Below are 16,030 nucleotides of genomic sequence, written 5' to 3'. Positions count from 1 at the left end.
GACAAACTACTTCCAAATCAACACTTCTGATTTTCTCAGCATTCCCTGCCTTCTTAAACTCTTGGAGTAACTGAAAATTTGAGATGAGGACTTCAGTCGTTCTGACCTTAGCACTTAGACATCAGAGCTAGCAGCAAGGTACTTGCTCTTGATCTTGGGGAGATAGAGCCATCAATAAAGACTCACCAAATCTCTCTCTCTCTCTCTCTCTCTCTCTCTCTCTCTCTCTCTCTCTCTCTCTCTCTCTCTGCCTATTTTCAAAGGTCCACAAGGAGGTGATAGAGGAGTCCTTCGTCAAATGCTGTGCTCAGACTCTGCCCAAGGGCCCACTATGCATAGAATCCAAAATGCAATAGCTGAGGTTCATAATAGCAGTGGGGTACAAAGAGTAGCTGAGGGAAATTTTAGCTCTGATGTAGCTGTAATTTCCATATGCCTTATATACCTCAACCCTAACCTCTTGTAAGGTTGTTGTGAGAATGGTGCCTTGCAATAATTAGAGCCACATATTTAAAGTTTAAAATAATATGCATGTGTGAAATTTCTGTTACTTTATTTTAGGATCTCCTCCTTTCACATAACTTAGACTGGCTTAGAGTGTCTGCCTTCTTCAATCTCCTCCAAAACTCCTGATCACTCTCTCTAGCAACACAAATGTCTGGATTGTAATGAAAATACCTTTGTACAATTCCTGAGGCAATGATAGCTTCAAGATTGTTATGTAACCCTTCAAGGCTTCATTTTGCTTTTCCAAAAACAAGGAGATTGGACTAGATGAGCTCTATGTCTACTTCCACTCCATTGTTCTGTGGTTCTACAGTTCCTATGTCTCTTCTCTTGTCCTGATTTACCCCTTTCCTTTTTGCCTTGCCAAATTATTGTATTATGATGATGATGAGGCCTCTTAAAAAACCACCACTACTGTGGTGTCCCCAACTATTGGAAGAGGTAGGGAATCCCCATTAGTAAATCTTTGGGAAGGACATCTACTATATTAATAACCATGCATTTTGGTATCCGGATAGAATTTAAGCATTTCTTGTATTTAATGTGATATTCTAATATATGAAGTTTTTTAAAGGTTAGATTTACAGGTTTTATATTTTTAAAGGTTAGATGTAAAGAGTAGATTATTAGAACTAGGAGAGGTGAATTTTAATTGAGTTAGCCATTAATTCATTAGCTTCATAAGCCTGATCAAATAATTTTCCTTCATGGTCTCAGTTTCCCTATCTGTAACTTGACTAGATGATTTCTAAGGTTTTTCCATTTCCAAAATTATATGCTTCTAGTACCCTATGTTAAAATGCATTATCTAAAAAAGAGCCTGTATAGGTTATAGAATAATAATAGGCTTATTATAGTTTAATATTACCTTCATTCAGATTATAAATTTCTAGATTCAGGGATAATGTCAGTTTGCATATTCCTTTTGCCCAATGAAGTTTCTTATGGTTTTGTTTTATTTGGGGTTTTTTTGCTGATAGTAGTATAAAGTTAGTTAGAATGTCATAAAAATATCAGAGCCTAGGTAGGTGATATCCAAAACTGAAATTGAATAGTTCAAAGTCATGCAATTTTATCTTATGTATCTTTTATATTTTCCATCCAAGAAATAACATGAATCTGCAATTAATCTATTATGAAAGTCAATGAAGGAAAAGGACTTATGGAAGGCATCATTTGCTCTGCATGTCCCACTTTTAAATGTATGGGCCATATTCCCACATCATAGATTATTTTTTTTTAAGTTTTTGCAAGGCAAATGGGGTTAAGTGACTTGCCGAAGGCCACACAGCTAGGTAATTATTAAGTGTCTGAGACCGGATTTGAACCCAGGTACTCCTGACTCCGGGGCCGGTGCTTTATCCACTGCGCCACCTAGCCACCCCCACATCATAGATTATTGACCATTCAATTCAAACATATAATAGTATGTTTCTTTGATGTCTCCATTATTTTTTTTAATTTTGTTTATCCAACTAGATTGCAAGATCTTTGAAGGAAGAAACTATGTACTGTGTTTTCTTTCAAATGCATTCATAGAGCCCAATACCATTCTGTCTACATAGGAGGTGTTCAATAAATACCTATTGATTTATTGATCATTTGATAGGCAAATTTGCAAGAGGAAGAGTAGGGGAGTACACACATATAAATAATATATATATATATATATATGAAATAATTCCTATGTAAAATGGAAATAATTTTTTAAATAGTTACTATTAGAATCTATTAATTTTGGGCAGCTAGGTGGCGCAGTGGATAAAGCACAGGCCCCGGAGTCAGGAGTACCTGGGTTCAAATCCAGTGTCAGACACTTAATAATTACCTAGCCGTGTGGCCTTGGGCAAGCCACTTAACCCCATTGTCTTGAAAAATCCTAAAAAAAAAAAAAAAGAATCTACTAATTTTATGTTCCCTTCTTTATTCCAAAGAAAAATACAGAGAAAACCGATTATCTCTGGGTGGGTAGTCATCTGTGGTTTATCTCTAATCCTGAAACAGCTTCCAACAAATCATATGCTTCCAAAATGTTATCTTCCCCATTGAGAATATATATTCTTAATTTTTTTATTATTCCAATAATTAATCAAAGAACAAGAATTTTTAAAACAGTTACTATTTGTTGGGTACTATACTAAGTACTGGGCATCTGAGACAGTATATGGCTAGAGATAGTGAGGTTTTATAGGTATAAGTAATTCAAAGATTATTCTCTACCAATGTGCAAGGGCATCTTCTCCACAATTTATAGTCTTAGAGAGTTGATCAATGTATTAAGATGGTTTAAATGACTGACTCAGGTTCACACATAGGGTATGCCAGATGTGGAACCAGAAACCAATTCCAAAGGCATTACTCTATCCATTGTAACACTCTATCTCTCAGGAAATACAAAATAAAAACAAGAAAACAAACAAACAATCAAATAAATAAATGAATGAATGAATAAATAAATAAATATATATATAAATAAATGAATGAATGAATGAATAAATAAATAAGACAGTTCCTTCCCTCAGTGAACTTACTTTGAGGAGATTTTTTTCTCCTCTCTTTCTCAATCTATTTAATTGCTTCTAGGATCTAATAGAAAGAATTGTGGATTATTACCCCTATTAAAATTGATCAAATCAAGAGTGTACTTGAAAAAAAACAGAAAATATATGCCATCACTGATATATTGCTCTATGAAAAAAAAAGATTGCAAAGACAACTCTTGGGTCAAGAAAACAAATTTATTAGTATTTTTAAATCACTATGATTAAACCTTGTAGTCTCATATTTTGCAATCAGTTTTACAAGACTTGGTCACAAATGGAACACTTTGAAGCAACATTTCTTTCAATTACCATGAATACAAGAAAGGGCTACCTGTGTGACTGACCATTAGCAAGTCACTTTGTCTCTGGGTCTAAGTCTCTTCATCTGTAAAATGAGGGGTTTGGAGTAGACCATTGAAGTTCTCTCCCTCTTTAAATCTTTGACTCTGTGATCTGAAAAAAAAATTCATAAAAATGGCAAGGTTGTTCCCCCACACACACTCCTGCTGTGTCTAGTGTTATTTTTTATGTGAATCTAAAACAGAAAGGGTAGGTCCACTTTCTTAAAGAGCTTCGCATGGTATAGAGACCTGATTTTGGATTTCAGGAATCAATTATTCTATTATTTATTAATTCAAAAAAAGAGTGAAGGACAATGGGGTCATGGCAATATTCTGAGTCCTGTGAGATTTGGGGAAGTAATTGCTGGAAACAAACTAGGACTGGGCCAAGTACAGGAGAAGTACTCTAGATCGGGTCATGAATGATGGAAAACTGTAGACGTCTGACGGTCGTGTGGATGGCCTCTGCCACGCCAGTTGGGGAGGTGTTCATCCTCAGTGGACCCATCTCTGCATCACAGTTTGCACTAATTGGTGTTTTCATTGGCTGTCTCAGCAGGATGGCATGAGATTGGCACAGCTTCTGCATTGTCTGAGCATGGTAGGGGAGTTCCCTCTGGCTCAGTCTCCAGTGGTGTTGGAGGGGCTACCTGGCACAGCAGACTACTATACTGACAGATGAATGCAGCCCTTGCTCTAACCCTCCAATGTAAGAAGTGATGCCTTCCTTTTAGAATGGCAGAGTTCATAAGCCTAAGCATTGTTTTCTTCTTTAAATTTTAGCAAAGGGAGCCGAGGAAAAGAAGTATCTTGGAAAGGAAAAATGATGAGAAGAAAGGAGCGACAAGGGAAGAAATAAGAGAAAAAATAAGAAAAACCAAATATTTTATAAATCAGGCACACTAAGAATTTTACAAATATTATCCCCTTTGATCCTCACACCAACTCTATGAGGTAGGTGCTGTTAGTATTTCCATTTGACAGAGGTAACAAAAGTTGTGACTTACCTGTGGTCACACAGCTAGTATCTGAAGCCAAATTTGAACTCAGCCCCTTCTGACCACAGATCCACTATCCTCCACACCACTTAGCTGTTATGAAAAGGGAACTGTTATCTTTTCAAAACTTCTGTGAGAAACTTGCAAACAATTTAGGCAAACATCTGTTCAACACCTCACTTGAAATCAATATTCAGTAAATTGTTGACAAATTTAACTTATTAACCATAACTATCCTATGATCCTGTATGTTCCAGTGGAAATACAGGAGATCCATTGCAGGAGGAGAGTCTTCAAGGCTGCATTTTGTTCTACAGAGTGAAATGTTATCTTTTTGTTTGCTCATCTTTTGTCATTTACTAAAAGAATAGTCATCTTTCATATTGCTCAATTCAGGGACCCAAAAGTCAGGATCACTTAAACTGTAATGTAGACAGTGCAGCAGGGATAACATTTGACAGTATAAACATAAGCAATTTTGGTTTTTAGATGGCAGAGCCAAAGCCCTGTATTTTCCATCTTGATGTAAAAACAACCACAACAACAAACTTTTTGCATCATCTATGATATAACTCTGTGTCCTTATGCAAGGATCTTTTCCTGACCTAGACTTCAGTTTCCTCATCTAAACATGGAGGAGTCATAGTTGCCTCTACTCTCTGTCCCTGGTTGGTTGAGCCTGCTGAATCTCCCTGAGTTGCAGTAGAGTTATAGTTGTTTGGGAATCCTCAAAAATTCAAGTCCTAACAAGGTGAGTCCTCACCTTGAAAGATGTTTAAAGACGGATAGACAGATCAGAAACAGAGCAATATTGGGGTCAGATTCATGAGCAGCCACTGGCCCTAGGCAAGATAGGAAGGAGAAGAATGAAGATGAGTAAGAAGAGGAGGAGGAGGAGGAGGAGGAGGAGGAGGAGGAGGAGGAGGAGGAGGAGAAGGGGGAGGAAAGAAGTTGGATTAAATGATCTCTAAGATTCTTTCTTGCTCAAAGATATATAATCTTGTAACAGGATAAGTCCAGAGTAAAACCTGCTATTTTTGTCATTGGAACAAATATTTGAGTGGCAGTGTGGTACATGGGAAAAAAATGGAACTTGGAGCAGAAAGACACATAAAATATAGGTAAGGGGCTGGAGCAGAATATATTATACTTCAACAGAAGTTTAAAAAAAGGAAGGATAACAATTTTGATTTCAGGCAAAGCAAAAAAAAAATAAACCTAATTAAAACAGATAAGGTACCCACAGATAAAAAAAAAGCATATGAATACATGCACCAAGTGGTATTAGTATCCAAATTCTTAAAGAAATTAAGTGGATTACAGGTTCATGACTAAACAAGAGATAGAGAGCATTATGCAATAAAAAGTAGATAATTTTTATTATATTAAATTAAAAAGCTTTGTATAAATATAACCAATGCAATCAAGATTGGAAGGAAAACAGAAAGCTGAGAAATAATCTTTACATCAAGTGTCTCTGATAAATATCTTATTTCTCAAATATTTAGACAACTGGGTCAAGTTTATAAAAATATAAATCATTCCCCAATTAATAAATAGTCAAAGGATATGAACAGTCAGCTTTTAGATGAAATAAAAGCTATCTATAGACATATGAAGAAATGTTTTATATTACTTTTGATTAGGAAAAAATGCAAATTATGGGGCATCTAGGTGATGCTGTGGATAGAGCACCAGCCCTGGAGTGAGGTGGACCTGAGTTCAAATGTGGCCGCAGTCACTTAATACTTACTTAATTGTATGACCATGGGCAAGTCACATAACACCATTACTTTGTAAAAACAAAAGAAAAAGAAAAATGTAAACTAAAACAACTCTGAGGTACCACTTCACACCTATTAGATTGGCCAATATAACAAACCAAAAAAAAAAAAAAAAAAAAAGGAAAATGATGAATACTGGGGAGGATTTGTGGAATTGTGAATTGATCCGTCCATTCTGGAGAATAATTTGAAACTATGCCCAAAAGGCAAGTAAACTGTGCATACCCTTTGATGCAGCAGTACCATGACTTGGGCTATATCCCAAATAGATCAGAAAAAGGGAAAAGGACCTAGATGTTCAAAAATATTGAAGCCTTTTTCATCATAGCAAAATATTGGAAATTAAAATTATATTGAATATGAATTCAATGGGATACTATTGTGAAATAAGACATGATAAATAGACAGATTTCAGAAAAATCTAAAAAGATTCATACAAAGTGATGTAAAGTGAAATGAGCAGAATTAGGAAAATATTGTACACAGTATCAGCAACATTGTGTGATGTTTATGAATGACTCAGTTCTTAGCATTACCACGATCCCAGAAAAATACAAAGGGCCCACGAAGAAAAATACTATCTACATTCAGACTCTGAATACATATTGAAGCATCCTTTTTCATTTTATTCTTTTTTATGTTTTTTCTTGCTTCTGATCTGTTTCTTCTTCCACAACTGTGCTTAATATGGAAATATGTTTTACATGATTAAATCGCCTACCATTTTAGCAGGAGGGGAGGAGGGGGAGAAAAAATTGAAACTCAAAATCTTGTAAAAAATAAATTCTAAAAATTGATTTGACATGTAACTGGGGGAAAATGCTATTTAAAAAACCTTAGGTTTTCCTCCTGATTTTTCATCTTCAGCTCTGTTACACACTGACAAGAGAATTATTATTCTTTCCTCTTCTCCTGAGTTTCTCCATACTTTCCTTGGCTTCACCACAGCTGCTCCCAGAGTGGCTGGTATGGGGGAAGGCAAGGGATCAATGTATAATGACCTACCCAACAGATACTGTCACCCTGAATCTGTATCTGGGTGCACAGGAAGTGATCTATTCAGACTCAATAGCTTTTGGTTGCTATGGGGGGCATTTATTTTTTCGACCTTGAAAAAAATGTGACATTTTTGTATTGTAAGAAAATAAGAAATTTGTGTTTTAGAGCAGTAGGAAATGTGAGATTCTGCTAGTAGTCCTCTCTTCAACCTATTACTCCAGGAACCTTAAATAGAGCAAGGAATAAAGAAAGGAAAAAATGTTGCTAAGATAGCTCCAAATGTGCTACATTTATTATGAGAAGGCTCCATCTACATCAAGACATGCATGATGATGAAGGATGAAAAAGTAATTCTATAAAATACTGGCATGAACTCAAATTTAAAGAGGTACACGTCTGTGAAAAAAATCAGACAATATCATTGCCATAGATATAAATTGCCTAAAATCCAGCTATCTTGAGAAAGATTTGGATCACTGGTTAGCATAGGACATGGGATTTGGGAATTGAAATGTTGAGTGGTCTAGTTTGATGAGGAAATAGAATTTGCAAAGGATATGAGAAGAAAATACCTACCTATATGCATATATATAAAAAAGAATATAAATATAGAGATGGAGAAGACCTTGTTAGAGGTCATCTAATTTAACCCTTTCATTGATAGATGAAAAAATTGAGGCTCAAAGAGCTTGACTAATTTTTCTAAGCTTACCTAGCCAATACTATTATTAAATAACCTCCTAATGGATCTCACTCCATTCAATCACTTTCCTCTCTAATCAGTCCTCCTCATAGCTGACAAATTGATATTTTCAAATCACAGATCACACCATGTCAGTCTCCTGTCCAAGAACCTTCAGTGATTCACTTCCTCCAGGAATGAAAACAAATATTCAATCTGGTCTTCAAAGCCTTCCATAAGTTGACTCCCACCTATCTTCCCCATCTAGTATTGGACCTGGAATCAGGAAGACCTGAGTTCAAATCCAGCCTCAGACACTTACTAACCATATGAACCTGGACAAGTCACCTCAGCCTTCTTATCTGTAAAATTAGGATACTAATAGCATCTACCTTACAGGATTGTTGTGTGAATATAATGAGATGATATTTGTAAACTGCTTTCCAAACCTCACAGCACTAGATAAATTCTAACTACTATCATCATCATCATCATCATCATCAACCTCATCATCATCGGTTCTACAAAAATATTCTGATATAACAAGACTGTTCCATTTGTGACCCAATCCCCCCCCCTTGTATTTCTTGCTTTGGCTATAATAGTCATATCAAATCATTACTGCTTCTGAAAAGAGAATGTCAGTCACTACCCTATAAATCAACTCGCTGTGCTTGTGATTCACCAGTTCAAAATCTTCTTTTTCTGGCAAATCATTCCCTTATACATACTGCTCTTACTTGACTTAAATTTGTATTATGCAAATTCAACTTTATTTTAAAAATTTTGGAGGAATTTGACATTCCAAAAATGAAAAAATCTATGTTAAATTATGGGTACAATACTGAGCTCCTCCTCCTCCTCCTCCTCCTCCTTCTTCTTCTTCTTCTTCTTCTTCTTCTTCTTTTTTTCTTCTTCTTCTTCTTCTTCTTCTTCTTCTTCTTCTTCTTCTTCTTCTTCTTCTCTCTCTCTCTCTCTCTCATTCTGCCCTTGTCTCTCTGTCTCTTTCTGCCTCTCTATCTCTCTGTCTCTGCCTCTGTCTTTGTCTCTCTCTCTCTCTCTCTCCCTCTGCCCTTGTCTCTCTGTCTCTCTCTGCCTCTGTCTCTTTCTCTCTCTCTCTCTCTGTCTCTGTCTCTCTGTCTCTCTCTGTCTCTCTCTCTCTGCCTCTGTCTCTGTCTTTCTGTCTCTCTGTCTCTACCTATCTCTGCTTCTGTCTTGCTATCTCTGTCTCTCTCTTGCTATCTCACTATCTCTCTGTCTCTGTGCCAATGTCTCTGTCTTTGCCTCTATTTCTCTCTCTGCTTCTGTCTCTCTGCCTTTCTGTCTCTCTGTCTCTCTCTCCTCTCTTCTCTCTGTCTCTGTCTCTCTCTGTCTCTGTATCTTTCTCTCTCTCTGCCTCTGTCTGTCTCGCTATCTCTGTCTTGTTATCTCTGTCTGTCTCTGTCTCTGTGTTTGTCTCTGTCTCTGTCTCTCTCTCTGTCTACCTCTCTCTCTCCCCCTGTCTCTGTCTCTCTCTTATTGCCCCTCCATTGCCCAACCAAAAAAAAAAACATGCAAACAACAACCACCAAAAAAAGCAAACAAACAAAAACTGCCCTCCTAACTAAAACAGAATGGATGCAGGTAGAAACTGCCTCTTCAGCATAAAGGGCTTGACTTGGGACTTCTGGAACTGAGGGAAGAGACCTTTACCTTGATCTGCCTACCCACCTTCATCTTTAGTTATCCCCCCCCCCATCCCTGTCTGTCTTTAGTCAGTCTGCACTGGGGTCCTTGCATCTGTCCTGGGCTCCATATGTTGTCCACCCTCTCCTGTGAGCATCTGGCCCCTACTTCTACTTACCCCAGGAGTCCTCCTTCTGTATTCCCTTCTCTGTCCATGCCCCCCTGTCATTGAACCATGTGCCCACCCCTGCCCCCATGAGTGTGTGGCTTCCTTTCTGCCTCCTTTCCCCATGTTCTGTCGAACCATCCATTAATATCAAGTGAGAATTGTTGTATTTGTTGTTACCCTCTATTGGAATGTTAAAATCTTCAAGAACAGAGACTAGTTATTTTTATTAGTAGTGGCCCTGATACTCTTCACAATGCCTATCATGGATTAAGAGAGTTAATCATTCAGGGGCAGCTAGATGGTGCAGTGGATAGGATACTGGCGGGGGTGGGGGGAGTCAGGAAGACCTGATTTCAAATCTGGCCTCAGACATTTAATAATTACCTAGCTGTGTGACCTTGGGCAAGTCACTTAACCCCACTGCCTTGCAAAAAAAAAAAAAGAAGAGTTATTCATTCATCTAGTCATTGATCCACACATTCCTATTCCCACCTTGAGCCTCTTGCTTGGAATCTGTGCTCACCTCACTCCCCTAGTCTTAGAAAGCCTAGGTGTCTTCAAAGCTATCATTTTATTATGAAGTAAACCTATTTGTTCATATGGTCACCTCTTCATCAGCCTTGAAACCATGGACAATGTTTTGTTTTGCTTTATCTTTGGTTTCCAAGACCAAGAAAAAATACCTTTAAACATGGAAGGTACTAAGTTCTTCCTTTAAATTTCAACCCCACAGCTTTCTCCTACCAGAGACCATTCTGGGAGCTATTGTCCCCTGAATTACTTTGTACTTATTTTTAAAAATATTTCATATTTATTATCTAATGATGTTTTCCCAACCCCTCAACTGAGAACCAGAGTTCTTACTATCTTTAGTTCCTTATACTCCAACTATTCCAGAGTGAAGTCACAATAGATTGTTTTTACAATACCATTAAGTTAATTCTTGATGTAACTGGGAATTCAATTGCAGAGAACAAATTATCTAAGTTGAGATGAAGAGCTATTTATTTGACCAAAAATATATGCTAGGATAGTTGGAAGGGGATGTGGAGGGTCCAAGATGACTAATTAGAGGCAGCAACCCAGATGAACTCTTTCCACATTTTCTTCCAAACAAAGTTGAAATAACACCTGAGATCAAATTTTGGAATAGCAGAGCTAGCAAAATGTCAGAATAAGACATTTTTCTGATTTAAGAAAACTTAGGTTCCTGGCAAGAGGGGTCTGTGACACTGGAGTGGAGACTTATCCAGAAGGAACACGAGAGATAACAATGGCAGCAGTAGCAGCTTTGGAAGCTTGGACAACTTGTTCAGAAAAAGAATATAGGGGACCTATTGATGGCACTGGGGACAGCTGATGCTGGTCAGTAATTGTATGGTTCATATACAGTTATTAGATGAAGTTCCAGGACAGAGAAAAGTGTTTGTGGTTGGTAAGGAGGAAGTAGGAGTCCTGGCCACTGATCCAGGGCCAAGAGGAACATTAGTGCTCCATCAAAGTTACAGTGGAGCAAGGGCCCTTCCTGGGTAAAAACAAGAGTGAAGACCAGGAGAGCAATAACCATACCTCTTCTCATGTCACACTAGCTTAGAAGCATCAAAAACTTGCAAACCTCCAGAACTACTTCCAAAAGAACACCCCAATAAAACCCAATACTGAGCACAATGCTTAACCACCTCCAGGAGAGTAGAAACCAACTTTAGCATAAAGATCAAAGTCAAGAAATGGACTAGAAAAATGAGAAAATAATTACCAAAAAAAGATTAAATTAACAAGGTACAAACTCAGAGGAAGACAATAATGAGAAAACAGTTACAAGTAAAGCCTCAAAGAAAAATTCTAATTGGATACAAGTTCCATAGAATTTCTGGTAGCATTCAAGAAAGAGACATATGGTAGAACAAAGATTAAGAATGGAAAATGAGAATGATACAAGAAAACTGTGGGAAAAAAAGAACTAATAGCTTGATAAGAGGCACTAAAATTCACTGAAGAAAACTAACAATACTAGAGGAGATGAGGGAAAATAGGAACATTAAAGAACTGTTGGTGAAGTAATGGACTGGTCTAACCATTCTGGAGAACAATTTGGAACTATGTCCCAAAGGACATATAAGTAATACCACTACTAAATATATAGATAATATAAAAGGAAAATGACTATATGTACAAAAATATTTTATAGCAGTTTTTTAAATGATGATAAGAATTGGAAATTGAGGGGATATTTATCAATTGCGGAATGATTGAACAAATTATGACATATGATTGCGATGGAGTACTGTTGTGAAAAATAATCAACAGGATGGAATTGAAAAACCTGGAAAGATTTATATGAACTGATGCAAAGTAAAGTGAGAAGTGAGAAATCATTGTATACAGTAACAAGAATGTTGTAAAGTTGATTAACTAACAGACTTGGCTGCTCTGATCAATGCATTGGTCCAAGACAATTCCAAAGGACTAATGATGAAAAAAATGCTATCCATCTCCAGGAAGAGAAATGATGAACTCTGTGCAAATTTAAGTATAGTTTTCTCACTTTACTTCTATTTTCTTTTTTGGTAATATGACTAATAGGGAAAATGTTTTACATGATTTCATATGCATAATTGATATTTTTTAAATTTTTATTGAGTAAAGGAGTGGTAGAAGGGAGAGAATTTATAACTTCAAATTTAAAAAGAAAAGAATATCAAAAATAAAAATAGTAAAATAGCAAAAATAGTTAAAACCAACAAATATAGAAAACATGCATGCCTGTGGGGAGAGAGAGAGAGAGAGAGAGAATATTTTATTAAATGCATACTATGTGTGGTAGGCCCTATTTTAAGTCCTCAATAGTGGCAGTCAAAGAATAATTTCCAGGAGGAAAGAGTTAGAAGTGATGATCAAGTGGAGACGGCACAAGGGAAAACAACCAAGGTGGACTATGGAAATCCAGAATTGAGCAAGATAAAGGTTCACATCAACCTATCAAAGTCCAGAGAGGTTTTTTAGTATTCAATCATGTCAGACTATTCATAGCCCCATTTGTAGTTTTCTTAGTAATTATACCAGAGTGGTTTGCCATTTCCTCCTCCAGATCATTTTACAGTTGAGAAAACTGAAGGAAACAAGATTAAGTAACTTGTCCAGGCTCACACAACTAGTTAAGAGTCTACCAACAGATCTGAACTCAGTCAATGAGGCCCAGAACTCTACCCACTGTGCCACCTAAATTTTCTCTCCCTGAGAGGCTCTGAGAGCCCATTTATTTCAAGTAAGGGAGATTGGAAGGCTTATTTATTTCCCCAGTTAATAATCCATCTAGTTGTCAGTATGGCAAAATGCTAGTATTTGGGGCTACAGTCTGTGAAAAGATAATGCTATTTCCTTAAAGACAGCATATATTTAGGTTTTTCTTTATATCCCTTGGATTTACACATGGTAGGTGATTAATAATATACCGGTTCAGTAAATAACTATTGAATGAATGATGAATAAATTAATAAAAGAATGAAGTAGGGGATGCAGTGGATAGAGCACCAACCCTGGAGTCAGTACCCAGGCTCAACTCTGGCCTCAGACACCTAGCTTGTCACTTAATGCAAGTCACTTCATGCCAATGCCTTGCAAAAAAAAAAAAGAAAAAAGAAAAAATGAAGAGAGTTCAGTTGTTACTTAAACCCTAGATTTCAAGTGAATTGGAGTCAGATTAAGAAAGGTCTTAAATGTCTGCCTGAGGAGCTTATATATCATCCTGGAAAGAAGACAACTGTAGCATCATATGGGCATCTTCCAAGGATTGTCCAGTAACTCACAGTTGTCTTTGAACCTCATTGGTTCTTATGGGATACAGCAGCAGGAGACTAGGTATTCTTTGGGGACTTCAATTATGGGATGCTCTTTGCTAGTTATCACGGTCCCCTATACACTCTAATTTGATTAGGATAGAAAGGATTATTATCCCTTGAATCAATTACTCAAAAACTCTCTCAAACAGCAGCTTCATGTAGAAATCATAACAATAGCCAAACTTCAGAAACCAACCAGGGAAGCTTTAGGAGAGAGTTGAAAGAATAAATAGCCTAGCTGCCATGTAACTCCCTGAACATGGTCTTCCTAGGAGGTGTCACAATAACTCCAACACTGGGAAAGTGAATTAAACAAGAGTGGGAGTCAGCTAATGTGCTGTTAGCACTCTGTGACAATGCAGTGTGACATTTACTTTAAAACTCATGTTGAAGTGGTTAACAAATTCTATTACAGCATTTACAGAACTGAATCACAGCTTGTCTTTACTGAAAATGAATCATAAAGCTATCAAAAAAACTATGGAAATGGTAGCAGGAATTCATTTGCCTTGGCCTATTGGTATTGAAAAATCAGAGAACTGAGTGGAAAGACCTCATTTCGCTTTTCCCTTCCCACCTGGACATGACATATATGACTCTAGTAGAATCATTTAATTCATTGGTTCCCCTACACACACATAATTCTCATTACTTGTTTTGCTACCTGAAGTCATGAGGATGTAGGATCCCAGATTGAGAGCTGAAAGGACCTCTGCAGTAACCTGATCATTTAATTTTATTGTTTTTTAAATTAGCAAATATTTATTTTCTCTCCTACTTTCCACCAAAAATTTTTTTGAAAAATGGAGAAAAACAAAACTCATAATAAATTATGTCTAATCCTGTTATACAAATTGTCTGGAAAAGACACATCTCATCCTGCATCTTGAGTCTATCACCTCTCAGTCAGGAGGATGAGCAACATTCTTCATTATTTATCTAGATCAATCATTGCATTGATTGGTCTTTGTATGGTTTAGAGTTAAGTTTTTCAAAGTTGTTCATCTTTACAATGTTTTGGTATTGTATAAATTGTTCTTCTAGTTCTATTCACTTCATTTTGCATCAGTTAATATAGGCTTTTAAGTTTCATTGAAACCATCCATAACATCCATATTCTATCATTGGTTGAGGTGATTGAAGCTGAGAAAGGGGAGAAGAGGAGCCAAATCTTCCTCTGATATCAATACCTTCTGTCTCCTGCTTCACATTTCCCTAGAGGGAAGGCTACTAGGAGTGGATGACTTGATGTCCATCTGTGCCAATGCAATACCATCTTCTTCCTTCTGTTGCCAGCTCATTTTCTCACTCCTCATCCTTCCCCTGCCACCATGGAGGAGAGCACCCAGGGAGAAAAGGAGAAGCTTTCCTTTGCTCTCAGATCTATATCCTGCTGTACCAAAGGAAAATGGAGGAGAGCAGAACTATCAACCTCTAATGAGCCCTTTCCTGTCTTATGTCCAGTCTTCAGAAAGAAGAGGAATAGTGAAATTGGGTCTTCTAATTGACTAGTTGACTAAATACCTTCATTGTAACATTATATTTATCTTCTGTTTGATCTTTAGTCTCTTCTGTGAAAAGGAGTGACCCATATTTAATGAAGAATGTTATCAACCTGGTAATACTCTGCATATTCCACTGATTCTGATCCCTTGGAGGTCATTATCCAAACCTCATTCCCTATCCTCTACTTCCTGATCTCTTATTCTCATCCCCTTCCAACTTCCCACCCCAAAATTCCAACCAAACTCCATCCCACCCCTTCTACTCTTCTGGAAAGTCTGTTCCATAGATAACAAACTTTCTTCTATCCTAAATCTCCAATTTCTTCCACCTTTTGAAAATCACTAAAATTGGACTTCCTTGCTGATGACACAATTTCCCTGATCACCTTCTCCAGTACTAGATATACCTTCACTTATTCTTCTAGGCTCATTGGCTGAGAGAAAGAAGAGTTGGGAAATACTCTTTTGCTCCCCATTGCCACTTCCAGTTTCTTCTCCTACTTTATCACACAGTAACCCCTTCTCCCTTGATTTCCATGTCATTCTTGTCTACTACCCTGTCAAAATCTATTGTCTATATACCTCTAGGTCAAGTCACTCCTTCCCTCCTCAGTGAGTTTAGTATCTGGCTCACATTTTTCTCTTCTTTCCCAAATCTTACTCATAATAGGAGAATTCAACATACATATTGACTCTCTTTCTCTCAAAGATTCTAACCACTCAGTTTTCATCATACTCACTTCCTGATCTAAGTCATTACCTACAAATGCTTCGCCTCCATGTCCCAAAATTACAAAATCTCCTTATCTGTCCATGACTTTCCATTTCTTGCTCTACCTCCACAAATTCTACTTTATTATCTATAACACAACATCCATTCCCTTGGAGTTCTCTCCCAGGTCATCCCCTGCATTAGCCAATCTCTCCTCTTTTTTCAATCTTGAATCTTTGATGAATCATGTCAACTCTATACTGTTCATTGTTCTTGAGTACCTGGT

This window comes from Macrotis lagotis, chromosome 2 (genome assembly GCF_037893015.1).
Source record: "Macrotis lagotis isolate mMagLag1 chromosome 2, bilby.v1.9.chrom.fasta, whole genome shotgun sequence".
NCBI classification, from domain to species: domain Eukaryota; kingdom Metazoa; phylum Chordata; class Mammalia; order Peramelemorphia; family Peramelidae; genus Macrotis; species Macrotis lagotis.
The sequence above is the reverse complement of the archived record's forward strand: the minus strand, read 5'-3'. Positions refer to the sequence as shown.